Source organism: Herpailurus yagouaroundi, unplaced genomic scaffold, assembly GCF_014898765.1.
Source record: "Herpailurus yagouaroundi ecotype Mexico unplaced genomic scaffold, PumYag 215, whole genome shotgun sequence".
Taxonomy (NCBI): domain Eukaryota; kingdom Metazoa; phylum Chordata; class Mammalia; order Carnivora; family Felidae; genus Herpailurus; species Herpailurus yagouaroundi.
In genome coordinates, this window is record NW_024412446.1 from 7,318,325 (window position 1) to 7,333,959 (window position 15,635).

The 15,635-nt window shown below is 41.5% G+C and overlaps 1 protein-coding gene across 1 annotated transcript in view; it reads left to right on the forward strand.

Annotated features, from left to right (window-relative positions):
• The first annotated feature begins 8,219 nt into the window (after positions 1-8,219).
• TAOK1 (TAO kinase 1) overlaps positions 8,220-15,635 on the forward strand; it is a 140,489-nt gene continuing 133,073 nt past the window's right edge. The window contains exon 1 of the mRNA XM_040455407.1: positions 8,220-8,872. The gene's annotated coding sequence lies outside the window, so the exon portion shown is untranslated. The remainder of the gene's footprint in view (positions 8,873-15,635) is intronic.

The following is a 15,635-nucleotide window of genomic DNA, read 5'->3' on the forward strand; positions in this document are numbered from 1 at the left end:
ATTTATGTCCTTAGGCATATGTAATAAGAGCTAACACTTGAACAAACAAGCTAATGCACACAACTCAAAATGTGTGTTTTGTTTGTTACTTAAAAAAATCTAACTACATCACCCTTTTCAGAAAGATCCTAAGCATGGTCACCTATCAGACTGCATTCAACCTTCTAATTAAAAAAAATTTTTTTTAATTTTTAAAAATTTTTAAAATTTTTCTTATTTGATTATTTATTTTTGAGAGAGAGACAGAGAGCAAGTAGGGGAGGGGCAGAGAGAGACAGAGACACAGAATCCAAAGCAGGCTCCAGGCTCTGAGCTGTCGGCACAGAGCCCAATGCAGGGCTCGAACCCGTGAACCACGAGATCATGACCTGAACCGAAGTTGGACACTTAACTGTCTGAGCCACCCAGGTGCCCTCAATCTTCTAATTGTTAATTTCCAGGAATTCTCCCAGGGAACATCTGAGTTCCCACCCTATTTACTCGGTTCATGAAAATTGTATGTTTGTCTCTTTGGTTTTTTTCTTTTCTTTTCACCTCTACCTCCAGTCCCAGAAATATGTTTTGTAATTCCATGTGGTATAAAACTGAAAGTGATCAAATAATGAATTCTTGTTATATCTCCCACTTAGACATCACCTAGGTAAGTAATTTACATTTCAACCTCCCCGAGAAAGGTAGGAGAAGTACAACACTGATACTGCCTCCTCTAAGGAAGCCTTCCCTGAGTGTCTCCCCCACGTTGGGGCTAGATTGGGAGAGATTTCACGTACTCCCAAAGCATCCTGAGCTCACTCCTGCTGTAGTGCTTAGAACACAATATTTTAATTGTCTGCTTACTTGCCTATTTCTCCCAATAAAATCTGATCTCTTTGAGGAAAAAAAAAAAGAGCTAACCCTTTAAATGGGCTAGGAACTTTTCATGTTATATTTAATCCTCACACAACCCTCTGAGGAGGGTAATTTTTTATTTATTTATTAAATGATTTTATTATTTTTAAGTAAGCTCTATACCAACATGGGGCTCGAACTCACAACCCTGAGATCAAGAGTCACAGGTTCCTGGTGCCTGGGTGGCTCAGTCGGTTAAGCGTCCAACTCTTGATTTCTGCTCAGGTCATGATCTCAGGGTTTGTGAGTTTGAGCCCTGCATTGGGCTCAGTGCTGACAGTGCTGAGCCTGCTTGGGGTTCTCTATCTCCCTCTCTCTCTCTGCCCCTCCCCTGGCTAATGTCTTTGTCTCTCTCAAAGAAATAAACTTAAAAAAAAAAAAAAAAGAGTCACAGGTTCTACCAACTGAGCCAGTCAGGCTCCCTTGAGGAAGATAATGTTAACCCCATTTTACAGATAAGGAAAGGAATACTCAGTCTGGTTATGACACTGATGCAAAGTAGCATAGTTTTGACACTAGTAAGTGATGGAGGTGGGACTCCACAGTCAGTGTTTACTGCTGCTGTATCTTCCCATCCTCTGTTTGACACCTTCAGGGTTGGACTTCTTTTTTTTAATTTTTAAAAAATATTTATTTTGAGGGGCGCCTGGGTGGCTCAGTCGGTTGAGCATCCGACGTTGGCTCAGGTCATGATCTCACAGTTCCTGAGTTCAAGCCCTGCATTGGGCTCTGTGCTGACAGATCAGAGCCTGGAGCCTGCTTCGGATTCTGTGTCTCCCTCCGTCTCCATTCCTCACCTGCTCATGCTCTGTCTCTCTCTCTCAAAAATAAACAAAGTTTAAAAAAAAATTTTAAATATATATTTATTTTGAGAGAGGGAATGTGTGCATGCATGCGTGCATGGAGGAGGGGCAGAGAGAGAGGGAAAGAGACAATCCCAAGTGGGCTCCACATGCAGAGCCCAATGCGGGGCTTGATCCCCTGACCTAGAGATCATGACCTGAGTTGACATCTAAGATGTTGGACACTCAACCAGCTAAGCCACTGAGGTACCCCAGGGTTGGACTTCTTTGAGACTCTGGAGCAGCTGATTTAACTTATTCATGGCTTGCTACAGATGCTTATCTGATAGTTACCTGAAACTGAAAGGTTTCTAGGTCAGGACTTTATGGAACTGAGTTATATTCTACTATCCTTAAGGGTACCTTGGCCCAGCATTTATCTATTCCTGTGGGTTAAAATGGAAGAACCAGCTGTCTCCACATGCAGGGCATTTTCAAAAGATTGGCATTTTTCAATGATGTTCACAAAATGAACCCAATTGTATGGGAGTGAAGAGCTCAAGAAACCACTTTACACATGATGAGGTTTATTTTCCAGCCTATATCAGACAGCCTTATGTAGATATGTCTGAGTGAGGTATGAAAACCAGACTTAAACCTGCTTTAGTTGGTTGGTCTTAGAACCTAAAGACAAAATCTGTGGATGAACCAATAGGCCAGGATGCACTGAATGGGCTTCCAGTAACATACTTATTTATTGATTTGTTGATTATCAGTTTCATGGAGTGTCTCACTACAGGTTTCTACAATGGAAATTCTAAGACACATCCTTCTCACCAACTACCCTCTCGTGCACTCAGCTTTAATGTTTTTTGCCGTCTACTATAAGGAAATAGAGGTTTCCATAAATAATCACAATGTAATTGCAAAACATGTATACACTAGTTAAAGCTGGTGGAGATATCATCATGACTAATGCAATTCCCCCCCAAATTTTAGTCGGAGTCTGGTAAAACACCCAAAGAAGCTTTTTTCCTTTCTTCTTCTAAATATGCATATGTGCACACACACACACACACACACACACACACACGCACACACTTTGGAATTCAAATTATCTGTACATATTATTTGCATCATTCCTATAATTATAGATTTTTGAACTAAAAGAATTCCAGAGATCATTTTAGTCTATTGCAGTTAGATAGGAAGTTGAAGCCCAGAAAAGCATAAATTAAGGTCTGGCTCAGTGTATCATTTGCTTACAGGTTGTTTTGCATTGGTATTTAAATGTTTTGTGCAAGCAGATCTCATCTCTCTAATAGGATTTTGAGTTCCTAGTCTGGAAAGGGATTTGAGAAAGGGGACCAAGAGGCAATGAGAAAAAAGGGGGCTCATGTTGAACCTGTAGTGTAATTTTAGCTCTCCACTTAACAGCTAAGTGATGTTGCACAAAGTTATTTAATTTTTCTGCACTTTCTTCTTCTGTATTGGGAGTCATCACAATCATCATCATCATCATCATCATCATCCTTCTTTCAGGGCTGTTGGAAAGATTAAAAGGATAATGAATGTAAAACACTTGCTTCATACAGTTTTTGGCACAGAGTAACTTTATAAACATTAGTTCCATTTGCCCCTTCTGTATTTTATTTAAGGCTAACATCATACAGTAGGAATTCAGCAAGTATTTGTTGTTTATTTGTTTGTTTGTTTTTTTTAAATAGGCTCTACATGCAACACGGGGCTTGAACTCATGACCCTGAGATCAAGAGTCTCATGCCCTACTGACTGAGCCAGCCGGCTGCCCCCAACAAGTATTTGTTAAATTGAGTTGAATATGACTTGGTCTTTTACTGAGTGACAACACTGAAAAGACAGTTTAATTGGATAGACACCAGATCAGTCAGTGTACTCACCTACACATTGTCAAGGTGCCTTTACACACAAAGATACATGCATGACAAGAAATACACTGACATTACACATGGTCAGGCATGTCTTACACATACTAAAAATATGTGCATGGCATCAAGCTGTCCTCGGTTGATGGTGCCAGGAGTACAATATGTTGGAAAGAGAGTGTGGTTGAGATTCACTCACAAGTGGGTTCAAATTCTAGCTCATAACTTCTTAGTTGTGTGATCAGGGCAAGTGACATAGCTCTCTGAACTGTAGTTTCCTTACCTATAATATGGAGGTAATAATAATAATCGAACCTATCTCACAAGTTTGGTGTGAGGATTAAATAAGTGTATGGAAAGAGCTTATTCTTGGTTTTGCCACTGCTTGGGTAACTTTTCTAACAAGGTCGAGACATGGTTGGTACCCATTCTTTACCCTGTAACTTTCTTTCCTTTATTTATTTTTTTAGGTTTTTAGGTTTTTTTAGGTTTTTTTTAGGTTTTTTAGGGTTTTTTTTAGGTTTTAGCCCCAACATGGGGCTTGAACTCAATGACCCCAAGATCAAGAGTGGCATGCTTGGGGCACCTGAGTGGCTCAGTTGGTTAAGCATCCACTTCTTGGTTTTGGCTCAGGACATGATCTTACGGCCTGTGAGTTTGAGCCCTACATCAGGCTCTGTACTGATAGTGCAGAGCCTGCATGAGACTCTCTCTCTCCCTCTCTCTCTCTGCTCCTCCCCTGCTCACTTGCACTTTCTCTCAAAATAAATAAATAAACTTAAAAAAATTTTTTAACTTTTTAAAAATTTATTTTTGACAGACAGAGAGACAGAGCACAAGCAGGGGAGGGGCAGAGAGGGAGACACAGAACCTGAAGCAGGCTCCAGGCTCTGAGATGTCAGCCCAGAGCCCAATGCAGGGCTTGAAACCAAGAAACATGAGATCATAACCTGAGCCAAAGTTGGATGCTTAACCTACTGAGTCACCCAGGCACCCCACTTAAAAAATATTTTTTAATACTCTTCACAGCATATTAGCAGTTAGCAGAAGAGTGAATAATAGTTCAAGATAATGCAAACATCCTAAATAAAGCTAGAGAGGTATGCAGGGTTTTGTCTGGATTTTATCTGGAGGGCTTTGAGGAGCCATGGAAGAGTTTTAAGCAGAGAAATGATACATTCAGCTTTTAGAAATTGCATCTTAGTAAGATTGAAACCACTCACCTCAATATAGAGAATGGGGCATCCTGGGGGATGAGGAGAGTAGTTGGAAGGCAATTATAGTACCCTAAGTTAGAAACTGAGTTATGGGGGCGCCTGGATGGCTCAGTTGGTTGAGCGTCTAACTTTGGCTCAGGTCATGATCTCATGGTTTGTGGGTTCGAGCCCCACATAGGGCTCTGTGCTGACAGCTCAGAGCCTGGAGCCTGCTTTGGATTCTGTGTCTCCCCCTCTCTCTGCCCTTCCTCTGCTTGCATTCTCTCTTTCTCTCTCTCTCAAAAAATAAATAAAAACATTAAAAAAAAGAGAGAGAAACTGAGTTATGGGGGCGTCTGGGTGGTCAGTAGGTTAAGCATCCAACTTTGGCTCAGGTCACGATCTTACGGTCTATGAGATCCATGTCAGGCTCGCTGCTGTCAGCACAGAGCCCACTTTGGATCCTCTGTGGCCCGCGCTCGGGGCCGCGCACCGGGGCATGCTCTTTCTCTCAAAAATAAGTAAACGTTGGGGCGCCTGGGTGGCTCAGTCGGTTGGGCGGCCGACTTCGGCTCAGGTCATGATCTCGCGGTCTGGGAGTTCGAGCCCCGCGTCGGGCTCTGTGCTGACCGCTCGGAGCCTGAAGCCTGTTTCAGATTCTGTGTCTCCCTCTCTCTGACCCTCCCGCGTTCATGCTCTGTCTCTCTCTGTCTTAAAAATAAATAAACGTTAAAAAAAAATAAGTAAACGTTAAAAAAAGAAAAAGAAACTCAGTTATGAACCACCATAGCAGAGGCAGTGGGGATGAAGAAAGAGATGGATTAGAGAAATGTTTAGGAGTTAAATCACATAAAGTGCAACATCTGCACTTATTCTAAGTATTAACTTATTTTCCCACCATTGATGAGTGTAATTCTCTTGTTTGCATACAATCTTAGAAATTAAACAACTGATACGTTTTGCAGTATCAAAACTGTTAATAAGCCCTTGTGTATGTACACAGATTTTGCAACTGGCTAAGTCCAGAATGTGGAAAGTTCTACAGGTATCTGATTTCATAGCCAAATAAACTGCGTACAAAAAAGAAAGAAGGAAGGAAAAAGGAAGGGGAACTGTTATACAAGGAAAGAGACATGAAAGACATCGAAATAAATCAAATGCAGAGTGCAGAACTTCAGATCCTGGTTCAGATAAATGGACTGTAAGAAGACATTTTGGAAACTATAGGAAAAACTGAACATGGATTGGGTATTAAATAATAAGAAGTTATTGTAAAGGTGTTATCATGATATTGTGGTTATCTTTACAACAAAGGTATTTGTTAGAGACACATATTGAAGTATTTACAGGTAAAATGCTATGATGGTTTACTACAGATTTACTTAAAAATACATTGGCTGGAAAAGGTAGTGGGAGAATAGGTGAAACAAAAATGATAAAGTGGTGGTAATAGTTGAAGCTAGGTGATGGACACATGGAGGTTTATTATTACATCCCACTCCTTTTGTGTATGTTTGAAATTTTCTATACAAAGTTAAGAACAAATATTATATAGAAAAGCCTGTTTCCATTCCTAAATGTATGAAATAACTAGAACATTCTTGCTGTAAATTTCAGAAGAAGGGATCAGGTTTGGAAGGGGATCATTTGAGGGTAGGTGGAGGAAGAGGCTCTAAGGACAAGAAGGTATTAAGAAAACTGGTTTTGAGTTGTGTTGAAAAACCAAGGAGGAACACAGTTTCAAGATGGAAGGAGTATCAACTATGTCAAATATTGCAGATGTCAAGAAGGAAAGGATTAAAATAAACTCCACTAGACACAGCAAGTAGGTCATTCTTGAGCTTGGTAAGATCAGCTGCAGTGAAGGTGGGAAGACACAACTTTTCCAAGAAGCTTGTCTGTGAAGGGGAGGAAAGATGAAGATCCTAATCCTTCTTTTCCTCTCAAAGAAACTAGGACATGTTTTTATGTTGAGGGGAGGTTGCCACTTAATAGTTGTTGACAATATAGGTGAAAAGAGTAATGACTGACAGAGCAAAACTTCCCTTACTACAAGAAAGCATATTTGGAATAAATTATATGTATAACACACTAAAGTGGATGTCTTGGGGCGCCTGGGTGGTGCAGTCGGTTAAGCGTCCGACTTCAGCCAGGTCACGATCTCGCGGTCCGTGAGTTCGAGCCCCGCGTCAGGCTCTGGGCTGATGGCTCGGAGCCTGGAGCCTGTTTCCGATTCTGTGTCTCCCTCTCTCTCTGCCCCTCCCCCGTTCATGCTCTGTCTCTCTCTGTCCCAAAAATAAATAAACGTTGAAAAAAAAAAATTTAAGTGGATGTCTTGTTTTTCTGATCATGGCCAGTTTACTTTCCTAGTTTGCTGTAACTTCTAGTAATTGTTCTGGAGTACATTTTTATGCATAAGTCTCACATATTTATCTCACTGCTTACTAGTTGAAGAATCAAGATTTTTTTTTAAGTTTACTTATTTATTTATTTTGAGATTTTTGAGATAGAACCAGTGAGGAAAGGGCGGGGAGGGGGTGGAGAAGATCAGAAGAGGGCTCTGTGCTGACAGTACAGCGCTCTGTTGGATCTAGAACTCACTAGCCATGGGATCATGACCTAAGCCCAAGGAGGCTTAACCTACTGAGCCACCCAGGTGCCCCAAGAACCAAGATTTTTTTTTTATAACTGCAGTTCAGGCACACTTTTTGGTTCTTGAATAAAACTGCTCTCTTTATAGCCCACTGAAGGGAGTTCCTCTAAAAAAATTTCTCACCACACAAAAAATTAAAAGCTCTATTCGTTTCTTGCATCAGGACCCGTAGGACTCTTTAGTTTGTTTACTGCTCACGTTTCAACAACTTACCTTCACTCAACCTACCAAAAACTTCTCAAGAATTTGTCTCTTTCCTACCATTACCAACATACAGGGTGGTTTAATCTGTATTCGCAACTCTTATTACCGTTCCAAAAATTACTATAAACTTTTAGAATCTCAAATACTCAACTATATACTGATGACGCTGACCAGTTTACCTCTGCATTCCACGGAGGGGTTGAATTAAGATGTGTAAGAATGGGATGTTCTACATGTCAGGGCAAGCTTCTTATTCGTAAGGTTATGGGGGGGGGCGGATGTTTTTGGAAGAGAGAAGGAGAAGGAGAGCAGATAAGCTCTTCTTAGATTTCAGGGTGAAATGAATGCACCTGACACCCGCGTGGCAGAAGAGTTCAGCCAGCTGAGCGAGACAGGGCTGGACTAAGGCTGGGACTCTGGGCCACCCGGGAAGACTCCGCCCAGTGCAAGCACTCGCGCGCTCCCGAGAGGGCGCGCACGCGTACGCAGTCCTGTCTCGCGCAGGGTCGGCCTGTCAGGCGGGAAATCTCGCGAGATCGGAGACTGGGATGACTGTCGGGAGGAGGGGAGTGGTGTCGGGGAAGGGGGGGCAACCTGGGCAGCGGCCGGGCTCTGTGGCTTCAGGGCTTGGAGAGAGAGAGAGGGAGGGTGGCAAAGGTAGTGAGTTGGTGCCGCCGCCTGTCTAAGGAGAGAGGAGGGGTCCCGCTTGCCTGCGCCCTTCACGGGCCGAGAGCGCGAGGCACCGGCGAACCTCTGAGGCCTCCCGGCCCCTGGGGACCCCGCCCCGCCGCCGGCCGGCCGGCCCGCGGCCTCTCTTCCCTTTGTGAGCGCCCCCTTCCCAGGGGTGGTGGTGGTGGCGGAGGGCTGTGCGTGGGCCCGCCCGCCGAGGGGCCGCGGCGGGGGACGAGAGGGCCTCGGCTGTGTGAGGACGGGAGGCGGCCGAGGCCCGGGCCGGTTCCCCCGAGGCGGCGGCGGCGGCGGCTCCCAGCACTTCCCCGCGCCATCTTAGCTGAGCCCAAGCGCTGAGGGCGCCTCCTCGACCCCGGTCGTCCCCTCGCCCCCTCCCCCCCTGCCCCTTGTCGCAGAGCTTGGGCTGGGCGGCTTGCTGGGGCTCCGGGGGGGGGGGGGGGCGGCGGTCGGTCGCCAGGCCCCCTCCTCCTCACTCCTCGCCCTCCAGCGTAGCGGCTACCCGAGCGCTGCAGGGGGCTGCGCTTGCCTACTCCGCCCAGACCTGTCGGCGAAAGGGTAAGGGCACCTCTGCTTTGGGAAAGGGAGACATGGAGGGGGCGGGGAAATTCGGCCCACTCGGGCCTCTCCGAGTAGAAGGGATGTGGGGGTGGGGTAGGGAGAGAGACAAGGAGGGTCTGTGATTCTGTGGGTGGGGTGAAGAAGCTGGTGAGCTGGGCGCCCTCCCGTTTTGAGGGGCAAGAGCAATTACATTTCTCTTTCCTGAGGGTCACCGGAAGGGGTGGTGGAAGGGGATGTCTCGAGGAAGGTGTGGCTCTCATGGGGAGACTGGGTTGCTGTGCACCCCGATTTAAAGGCGCGAGGTCCCTTTCCTTCTCTTCTGATCCCTCTGCTCCTCCCTCTCCTCCTTTGTAGTGTCTGTATTCTTGGGAAGGGTAGCCTGCTGGATGGATTCCACCCCCGCTCAGGAAATCTATACTCCTGTAGGGGTGATGGAAGCGTTTCTCCCCCCTACCCTTCCCCCTTCCCCATCCTTTAGTCTACTGCAATGCTGCAGAAGTCCAAGGCAGTTTCTTCATACACAGGCCCGTGTATACACTGAAGGGAGGGGGAGCAGGAGTGGGAAGTAATGGCGCTTCCCTTGGAAAGGTTACCCTTTTCCCTTGGTTTTAAATCGATAACAGTACCGGTTTAATATTCTTCCCCTGAGATCTGTCCCTGGGAAGCATATCTGTTCCTGTTGTTATTGTTGAGAAATATGGTCTCTGGAGAGGGACCCTGCCATGTTCGAACAGTTTTGATGTCTCTCTCTCGCTTTCTTTTTAAACACTAGATTGACATTTTGTCTGTGTGTGTGTGTGAATACATTGGGTTTTCACTGGGATTCAGATGAAATGATTTTGTACTCTTTCATGTCCCTCTCTTTTTTTCTTTTGTGACTTTTGTAGTTTTTCAAGAATTATTAAAGATTAATGCATACAGGCAGGCCGTTTAATGGACCTTCGTTCTCTTTGAGCTGTGAATTTTTAGGGTTAATGCTATTTGTATAACATTGAAATTGGAATTTTCTGAAAATGATTAGGTTACAAACCTTTCTGTGGAGATGCTTTGTTAAGGAAATGAAAAAGAAGACATTAATTTGCCTAATTATTCTGTGAAAGGATCTGTGTTATGTAGTCATTTTCCACTTCTTTTGCTTCATGTCATATTTATTTAAAAGAAATCATCTGGTTTACAGTAGTTCTTGTTTTTAGAGTAGAAATAAATAAAAATAAAAATTTTAACATCCTGGAAGTGTGTTGCAAAGTGCTTTTTGTGATCAAAGAATAGTCTTGAAGTCTACTGTTCATACTTTTTTCTTTAAGTGTTTAGATTTACTGATGAAATGATTTAAAAATGTCTCATATATAAAAGTTCGTAGAATTAATTTTTTTCCCAAAGCAGTGAAGACTAAAATATGTACAGATATGAGTTGTTTTGATATTTTACTAACAAGTTGCATTTGGTGTTTAAGCTTTGCTTAGTGGGTGACTTATTTTAAAATACCTCTGGATGTCATCTACATTTAATGTTACCCATCAGACGTTTTTTGGTGTGTTTGTTGCATTTTGAAACCTGTTTTAAGACAGGGATTTAAAGATGTTAGTAGTAGTAGTTTTAGGCAACAATTTAGTTTCTGTCATTTCATGATTTTGATATAAGGAGGCACATTAATGATATGTTAAATCAGTTTTATTATTTTTCTTCGGAAAATGGAATTCTCCTTGCTTTCTTTATTTCGTTTTGATTTTTATCTAAATTTATTTTGACTTAAACAGCACTTCTCATTTGAATTTTTATTTCATGGCACAAAGCTGCCATGTGTGTAGAGTTTTGGTGTATAGAGTTTCTCCCTATATGGGAAATTATGCCGTAAAGTTTAATTCTGTATGTTGTTGATAATTCATATATATTGTCACGTATAAACCCAAGCATACTGCTCAGCAGAGAATGATTATGTTTTTGTCTTGAAAAGATGCAGGCAGAGAAGATTTGTCAGTGAAGGCTACAAAACTTAGAGAATATACACAGAATGTACGTAAACTTCTTGCTATACTTCAGCATGCTAGAACTAAGAGAGACTCTTTAAGAACAAGTAAAAAGAAATCCCGTTTTCCATAGCTGGTAGGAATTCTAAAAGTGGTAAAAGTATCTTCTTTACCAATTATATAAATTCATTATTAAGGAAAAACTGCCTGAGGGTTATTTCGGCTGACCTCTGATGCCACTGTCAGAATACTGAGAGCTGGGTTTGGTTGATTCCAGTTTAGTATGGTACTTAGGTTTCTAAATAGTTCATCTACAAAATGGCAGTGTACATCACTTCCTGTTCTTTCACAACTGACTCTTTCTCTGGATTCCCTTTTAATGACTTAACTTTTGGCATTCTGATATCTGATTTGTTAATTTCGTTATAATTCTCATGTTTTATAGATGGAAGAATTTCTAAGAATCAACTGGGTTCAATAGTCTAATATTATCTTGACAGTAACCTACCTTCCAAACTAAAAGATAGTTTCTCAAACATATTTAAACTCTGAGAGGTTTTAGAAAAATAGAAAAATGTACAGAACAAAAGTATGAGTGAACTGAATAGAAAATTATTACTGTATTTTCTATAGTATAGATTTGAGGAGAACTCTGGATATGGCAGTTACTTGAATGTGTGTTAATATTAAACAACCTTTCTGTATATCGAGGCACATACATATTTGGTCCCATGTTATGTCAGTCCATTAATAAGAAAGAAGCTGATTAGTTATAGAACACCAGGAAGACTAACTGCTGTTATTAACCATAAAGAGAATAATTTATTTTAGTAATTTGCTCATACTTAGTGGATATAAATACTTAGTAACTTCAGAAATTTTCTAGGGGCCAACAGTTGGCATTGAAATTAGATTTGAGATTAATCTGTTATTCACATTACCAGGAAATAAATTCTGGGTTTTTCATCTGACTGATTTGTGTATTAAAATCAGTTAATTTTTTCTTTGTATCACTTTTGGTTATCAGTAGTCTCTATTATAATAATTGCATTCATACTAGTTTAACCTTTTAGAAATTAGGAGGTTTTGGGGTGCCTGGGTGGCTCAGTAGGTTAAGCCTAGAGGCTTAACTCTTAACTCCTGATTTCGCTCAGGTCATAATTCTCACTCCCCTTCTCTCTGCCTGCCCCCCCCCCCCAAACTAAATAAACTTAAAAAAAAAATTAGGAGGGTTTTTTGGTATGTATTAACTGATGTTCAGAATCATGTATGAATGAGTCTTTTCTAAAAAGTGTTATTTCTGTAGTCAACTTCTTGCGAAAAATTGAGATTGATCTGTTAAACAGAGTGCCAACGTTACATTTATCTGCTTTTAGGTTTTTATACTTGTTATGGCTGGATTTTAAAAAATATTCTTCAAGATTTCTGAGGCGCCTGGGTGGCTCAGTTGGTTAAGCATCTGACTTTGGCTCAGGTCGTGATCTCGCGGTTCGTGAGTTTGAGCCCCACATCGGGCTCTGTGTTGACCGCTCGGAGCCTGGAGCCTGTTTCGGGTTCTGTGTCTCCTTTTCTCTCTGCCCTGCCCTGCTCACGCTCTGTCTCTCTTACTCTCAAGAATAAATAAACATCAATTAAAAAAAAATATTCTTCAAGATTTGAAATTCTAAGATGTGAGAAAGATACAAACCTGTATTATTCCATTCCATTCCATTGTTGGGTTGAAATATTTTAATTTTTAGTGGTAAAAATTGATGTTTAATTTCATTAAAGATGTCTCAGACCTTCTAAAAAATCCACATGAATTAAAAAGTTGTATGGAGGGACTAGAAACAGTTCTTAAGAAGAAAAAAATTTTTGACATTGTATTTTATTGTTTTGAGAGACAGATTGCTGTGTAGGGAAGAGGCAGGGAGAGAGGGGGAGAATCCAAAGCAGTCTGTGGGCTTTGAGCGGTCAGCATAGAGCCCCATGCGGGGCTCGAACCTATGAGCACAAGATCATGACCTGAGCCGAAATTCGACGTTTAACCTACTGAGCGACCTAGGCACCTTTTTTTTTTTTTAAGTTTATTTATTTAGAGAGAGAGCACACTTGTGTGCACATGCACACCAGTGGCGGAGGGGCAGAGAGAGGGAGAGAATCCTAAGCTGTCTCCACACTGTAGTGTAGAGCCCAATGTGGGCTTGAACTCACATAAATACCTGGCATGTAAATAAAAGTATAGATATATAGCCTATTAAAAATGCCAATGTCAGTGTAAACAACTCATTCTTTTTAGAGTTGTATATTTAAAATTTTTTCCAATGTTTATTTTTTACTTCTTTTAAATATTTATTTTTGAGAGAGACACACACACAGCACAAGTAGGGGAGGGGCAGAGAGAGAGGGAGACACAGAATTTGAAGCAGGCTCCAGGCTCTGCACTGTCAGCACAGAGCCTGACATGGGACTTGAACTCATGAATCCTTAGATCATGACCTGAGCTGAAGTTGGACACTTAACTGACTGAACCACTTAGGAGTCCCAAAGTTTATTTTTGAGAGAGAGAGAAAAGGGAAGAGTCAGAGAGAGACGAAGACACAGAATCTGTAGCAGGCTCCAGGCTCTGAGCGGTCAGCACAGAGCCTGATGCGGGGCTTGAACCCACGAACTGGGAGATGATGACCTGAGTCACAGTTGGCTGCTTAACCAACTGAGCTACCCAGGCGCCCCTAAACATAACTACTTTTAAGTGGCCTCTAACATCTTTAAATTTGAAAAGGAGCTGATTTTTCCTTTTGACAAAATGCAGAGTTAGAAGAAGGTGAATTATTCTATTTAGAAAGACATGCACGGGGGCCTGGGTGGCTCATTCGGTTAAGTGTAGGATTCTTGATTTTGGCTCAGGTCATGATCCTGTGGTTTGTGGGCTTGAGCCCTGCCTTGGACTCTGCACTGATGGGTTGAGCCTGCTTGGGATTCTCTCTCTCTGCCCACCACCCTGCTCGTGCTCCTCATGCTGTCTCTCTCTCTCAAAATAAATAAACTTTAAAATAAAAAAGAACTCTTAGAAAGATATGCAAAATTTAGTTTCTGAGAAAAGCAGTGACAAATAATGGAATGGAACAAAATATTCTGATTTGCAACCACTGATAATGATAAAACTGGCACGTAATATCTTAATTTCACTTAATAATATTAGCTGTGTAATTACTTTATGTAACTTAAAAAAAGTTTATTTATTTTGAGAGAGAAAGGGGAGGAGGGGCAGAGAGAGAATCCCAACAGGCTCTACACTGTCAGTGTAGCACCTGATGCGGGGCTCAAACCAGGAGATTGTGACCTGAGCCAAAATCAAGAGTTGGTCGCTTCCAACTAAGCTACCCAGGTCCCCCCCCCCAACCACCTTTATGTGACTTTTTAAGCCTTACTTTCTTCATCTATAAAATGAATATAGAACCTACTTTACAAGGTTGTTAGGTTTAAATGGGATAACTTGTTAAGTACTTAGCATATTGCCTGATACATAGTAAGTGCCCAGTAAGTTGTTGGCTATCACACACTAGCTGTTTAATAAATGTTTGCAAATGAATACAGGGAGTCTAATATTTAACACTGAAGTGCATTCCATAATTTTGATTTGGATTAATACATTTGGAGCTGGACATACCATTTTGAAAGAAATGATTAGAATTTTTCTTTTAAGTCAGCTCCACACTGAGCGTGGAGCCCAACTCAGGACTTGAACTCAAGCCTGAGCTTCAGAGTCGGATGCCTAACTGACTGAGCCAACCCAGGCGCCCCTAAATTATTAGAATTTCTAATTCTAAGAGTAGCTTACAAACTTTTTATACCTATAGTGGACTACTGGCTAGTTCTACAAGAGATATTCTTTTTCCTTTGTGGATAAACCTTTCCTAAATAATGAAATTTTCTTTCCCTTTTCTACTTCATTTGTTTATTTAAGAGTCATTTCATGTCACTCTTCCACATCCTGGAGCTCTTTTCACCTTCCTAGCTTTGAAGGCATCCAAAGTACTCCTGTTCTCCTAAGCTTATCTTTATAGGTTCCCTTTGTACATCCTTACCTTGAAAGTGGTTTGTATTCCACAATATATTAATTAACAGACATTAAATGATGATCATATGCCAGTAAGACATGATACCTGCCCTGGGGGAATTCTGTCTTTTCATTTTTTTCCACCTCCTGAATATTTTCTTAAACTAGATACTCATGAAAGCAAAGAATTGTCAGTTCCTTGGGATTGTCAGTTCCTCTAAGCTAGTGTTTTTCAAACTTTAGGTTGTGACTTAATAATGGCTAGTGAATTCATTTAGTAAGTTACAATAACAGTTTTTTTTAATGAAAAATAATAGGAAATAATCAGAATGTGGTATGTAAGGGTAAGCATTCTAATGAGAAACTTTTTTTTAATGTTTATTGATTTATTTTGAGAGAGAGAGAGAGAGAGAGAGAGAGAGAAAGTGTGCTCACACAGGGCGAGGGGGGCAGAGAGAGAGGAAGAAAATTTCAAGCAGGCTCTGCAGGGCTCAAGCTTACCAACCATGAGATCAGGACCTGAGCCAAAATCAAGAGTCAGATGCTTAAGAAACTTCAGAGTTGGGCATCCCAACAAACTTTTTTTTTTTTTTTTTTTGGCTCTATCTTTATGTGCTCTGGATAACCAGTTACATTTTAAAAATACGTACATTCAAGTTAGTTACCCAGTTACATTTTTTAAAAATTTCTTTTTCAACTCATCCTTTCTACCTTTTTTTAATGTTTACTTTGTTTGAGGGAGCGTATTTGGGGG